The following is a 5,044-nucleotide window of genomic DNA, read 5'->3' on the forward strand; positions in this document are numbered from 1 at the left end:
TCACGAGTTGGTACGGCGTCTAGCTGTTTTTTGATTTTTTCCTTTCCGCGGGCTCGAACCCGCGACCTCTGTACTACCTGCCTGATATGGACGCGTTGTTATCTACTGTACGATTAGATTAGATAGGACGGCAGTGCACGGCACAGCTCGGGCCCCGCTGACGCAGCCACTCTGACTCACCGGCCCCCGGGGCCGCGTCGGCATGCTGCGCACAGACCAGCTGCGCACAGACCAGCGCGCACAGCCTGCCCTTATCTCCCCATGTATATAAGCCGGCCTCTGCTGCCCTAGGGACCTCAGTTTCGACCTCTTGTCCCTAGGTCAGTAAGCTCATGTACTTACTTACCTTTCTAATGCTAACTTACTTGTCCCTAGCCTTAGGTTTGAGCCTCGCTCACCATCGCTTCGGTGAGAACCAGTCGGACACCCCTCGCTTCTAGATATTTCCCTGTCGCTTGACCTCAAGTCGCGACATTAGGTCGAAACTCTCCCAAGCGACCGGTGTTCTCTCAGAACCCACACACTCACACTTTCCTTTCCCATAGGTCGGGTGGTGCGCACCCTTACGATACCATACGATACGTAGATAGCCTACATTACATTGCCAACACTCAGGGAACAAACCTTTCAGCACCTGCACTTCAGTGGGCGGTGCTTGTCCTTAAACGGACACGTGGACTAGGTTCCTGCTGCATACTAGTGTCATCTCGGGCGCCGTAGGTGTAAGCTAGTCTGCAACACCCGCTCGGACCCCGAAGCACTCTCGCATCTCGATCGGCCTCGCGGCACTCTCGCCCTGTCTCCCCTACCTCCCGCCTCCCTCAAACTGTCGCCGATCAAGCGCGAGGAGATCTCCCTCCAGACCCTGTGCCAGAGCCTGAGCCTGAGGAGGGTGATAGTGAAGAAGGAATCTCGGAGCCTGAGTCCGCGGATCTTGCTCGGCCCGCCTCGCCGACAGCGCTCGCCCCCGCGTCAGCAGTCCCTGACGTACGTAACCCCCCCGCCGAACTTCCTCCGGCGCCTTCACCGCCGACTCTGCCGAGAGGCCGCTCGAGCACTCACTCCTCTCGAAGTTCGGCCAGCGGAAGGCCACCACAGCCGCCTCCGCCCCCGCAACGTCCTCCGTCCCCCCCGACGCCGATAATGTCGTCCCCCGCAGCCGCCCTCGACAAGGAGACGTTAAAGCTCCTCCTCCCACTCCGATACGATGGTAAAACCGTTATCGATTGCGACAGGTTCCTGTCGCAGCTGCGCATCTACTGGATGGTCAACACGTTGTTGACCACCATCGAGCTCAAAGTACAGGTTGCGCTGAGCCTGCTCGACGGTGATGCCCGCGCCTGGGCAACCCCCTACTTTGCCCAGCTCGTATCGGTGCAGATAGGTGTGCAAGGGGCTACGACCCCATTCGCAAACGAAGCGGCCTTTGCCGCCGCCTTCAAGGCCCGCTTCGGAAATCTCGACGACAAGGCGGCAGCACAAGTAGAGCTGGCGAAGCTCTGCGCGGACAAGTCGGTCCGTGAAAAACGCACCGCTGCGGAATTCTCCGCGCTGTTCAAGGGTCCGGCGGACCGCTCTGGGTATGGGGACCTGGAGCTATGCGACAAGTACCTGAGCGGCATCCCCTCCCGCGTCTACCGAAAGATCGAGCTTGAGACTTTCACCACGTGGCAAGACGCTGACAAGCGTGCCACTGAGGTCGAGCAGATCCTCGACATTAGCCGGGCCCGTCGGCCCGAGCTCAATAACTTCTTCTCGGCCCGAGGTCGAGGACGCGGTGGGGCACGTGGTGGTGCACCCTCGACGCACGCAGCTTCGGCCAGCATCAATGCGGCCGTCGGAAAAGGCAACTTCCCCGGCACATGCTTCAGCTGTGGGAAGCAAGGGTACCGACGCTTCGAGTGCCCCAATTGTAAGGACAAGCCTTACACAAAACGCGCCGACGCGCGGGCTACGGTTGCCTCGGGATCCACCCAGGCGGCGACAAGCGCCCCCGTCACGACATCACCCTCGGCAAGTATAAGTGCCGCTTCAGCGAAATCCGAGCAATCGGAGCTGGCGGACTTAATGGCACAGGTGAAGTCGATGCGCGAGGAGCTTGAGCACTATCGGGCGATGAAGGAGGAGGGTTTTTGATCCGGTCCACGCTTCGTGCCGCACGCGTCGGGCTGCGAGTATCATGTAACAAGTACGATGTATTGTCTTCTGCAATGGTGTACGAGTTGGACCAGGGGTCCCAGCACTTTCACATTCCAGTAAGACTTCAAGGGAAAAGACGGCACAAGGATGTGATCGCTATGGTGGACAGTGGAGCCACCACGAAGTTTATCAACAAGCGATTCGTTGTGGAGAATAAGGTGCAGACGCGGAAGCTAAAAGAGCCGATTCCGCTATACAATATTGATGGCACCCTCAACAAAGACGGAAGCATCTCGGAGGTAGCAGTGCTACAGATGCATATAGGAGAGCACGTCGAGAAGACGGTGTTCACGGTCACGGACATAGGTCCGGAAGATGTGATCGTCGGGTTGGATTGGCTACGCGAGCACAACCCTGAAATCGATTGGGAGAAGGGCTCCCTCAAATTGTCACGATGCCCTGAAACGTGCAGTGCCAGGAAGGCTGGCCGGATGGAGCAAGCAGCGACTGCGCGTGATACGGGGGTCAGGCCCACGGCACGCAGACGCTCGCAGAAGTCCAGACGGTCGGTCATAGGTGCTTGCCAGAGTAAGGTACTCCCGGACTTTGAACCTGAAGAAGATCCGGCGGAAGTAGAATGGGATGAGGCCGATTTGATCGAGGCCTGGGAGCAAGGCATCACGCTTCCCGGCGCTCCTCAGCTGTTCGTTGCAGCAGGGCACACGTATTCCCAGCTGTTCGCTGAAGAGGAGATCAGAAAGAAGGTCGTTAAGACCGCCGAGGAGTCGGTACCTAAACAGTACCACGAGTTCCTGAATGTCTTCTCCAAGGAAGCATCAGAACGGCTACCCGAAAGGAAGCCTTACGATCACGCGATCGAACTCGTGCCCGGCTACTCGACGTTCCATTCAAAAGTGTACCCCCTGTCGAATAATGAACAGGAGGAACTTGACAAGTTCCTGAAGGAGCAGTTAGCAAAGGGCTACATACGGGAGTCGAAGTCACCCATTTCGTCCCCCTTCTTCTTCATCAAAAAGAAGGAAGGGACGCTTCGACCCGTACAGGACTACCGCCGATTGAACGCGATCATGGTCAAAAATCGTTATCCCTTGCCGTTGATCGCCGAAATGGTGGATAAGCTCCGCGGCGCTACGCTCTTCACGAAGTTCGATGTCCGATGGGGATACAATAACGTCCGGATCAAAGCCGGTGATGAGTGGAAGGCGGCCTTTGTGACTAACCGGGGGCTGTACGAACCCCTGGTGATGTTCTTCGGTCTCACCAACTCCCCCGCGACCTTCCAGGCAATGATGAACGAGATCTTCCATGATCTCATCGTCGGCGGCAAGATCCTTGTATACCTTGATGACATACTCATCTTCTCCACCAATAAAGAGGAGCATGAAAAGGTCACACGCGAGGTTCTGCGTCGCCTTCAGGACAACGATCTGTTCCTGAAGCCTGAGAAGTGCGAGTGGGACGTTCCCAAAGTCGACTACGTCGGCTATGTGTTCGGTGGCGATGAGGTAGCAATGGATCCCGTGAAGCTAAAAGGAATTAATGAGTGGCCGGTACCCCGGAACAAGAAAGATGTTCAGAAGTTCCGGGGGTTCTCCAACTTTTACCGCCGCTTCATTAAGGACTTCGCTAAGATCTCGCGACCACTCGACCGGCTCACAGGGAACGACCCATGGCATTGGGGCGAGGAAGAGCAGCACGCCTTCGATGAGCTCAAGCGGCTCTTCGCGACGACTCCAGTCTTGGCGCTGTACGACCCTAATCGGGAGACGCGCATTGAGGTTGACGCCTCGGGGTATGCCACTGGCAGCGTGTTGATGCAGAAGCAGGATGACGGCAAATGGCATCCCATTGCCTTCAGATCACATGCGATGGACCCGGCGCAGCGGAACTACGAGATCTACGATAAGGAGATGCTCGCGATCATTGAGGCACTGGACGATTGGCACCACTATCTCGAGGGGTTACCCAATCAGTTCGAGATCGTGACCGATCATAGTAACCTTGGGTACTGGCGTACATCCCAGCATCTCACGCGCCGTCAAGCGCGATGGTCGCTGTTCCTGGCTCGCTTCGACTTCCGCATCACGCACAAGGCCGGGACGTCCAATGGAAAGGCTGATGCCCTGTCGCGTCGATCAGACCATCAGATCGGCGATGAGGACGATAACACTGATCAGGTGGTTCTCAAGCCAGAGCGCTTCTGCATTGCCTCCGCCAGGCGCGGCCATGCCTCGGTGACGGCCGATCAGTCGCTTCTGAAGCGTATCCGGGAATGCTCGGAGAAAGATCGGGAGGTGGCTGAGGCGCTTGAAAAGGTGCAGGACCTCGGGCCACCCTGGCTGCAAAAGGGTTTCGAGGAGTGGAATGCCGAACAAGGGCTTCTGCTGTTCCGCGGGTGTGTGTACGTCCCAAAGAACGCGGAGCTCCGGCGGGATATCGTCAAGATCCACCACGACTCGCCGATCGCCGGTCATGGTGGTTGTGCCAAAACCCTGGAGCTCATGTCGCGGAATTACTGGTGGCCTGGGATGTCCAAATTTGTCAATGAGTACGTAAGCACCTGCGACGTGTGCAACCGTACCAAGACATTCCCAGCCAAGCCCCAGGGTCCGCTGAAGCCGAACGAGATCCCCGAGCGCCCGTGGCAGATCATCACGACCGACATGATCGTCGGCTTGCCAAAGTCTGATGGATTCGACTCGATCCTGGTTACCGCCGACCGCTTTACCAAGCAGGTCCACTTCTCAGCCTGTCATGAGACCCTGACGGCAGAAGGTGCGGCAGACCTGTACATCCGCGATGTGTTCAAGCATCATGGGGCCCCGGCCAAGGTCATATCAGACCGAGGTCCCCAGTTTGCTTCGAAGTATCTCCATGCGGTGTA

Source organism: Postia placenta (genome assembly GCF_002117355.1).
Source record: "Postia placenta MAD-698-R-SB12 unplaced genomic scaffold POSPLAscaffold_14, whole genome shotgun sequence".
Lineage (NCBI taxonomy): Eukaryota > Fungi > Basidiomycota > Agaricomycetes > Polyporales > Adustoporiaceae > Rhodonia > Rhodonia placenta.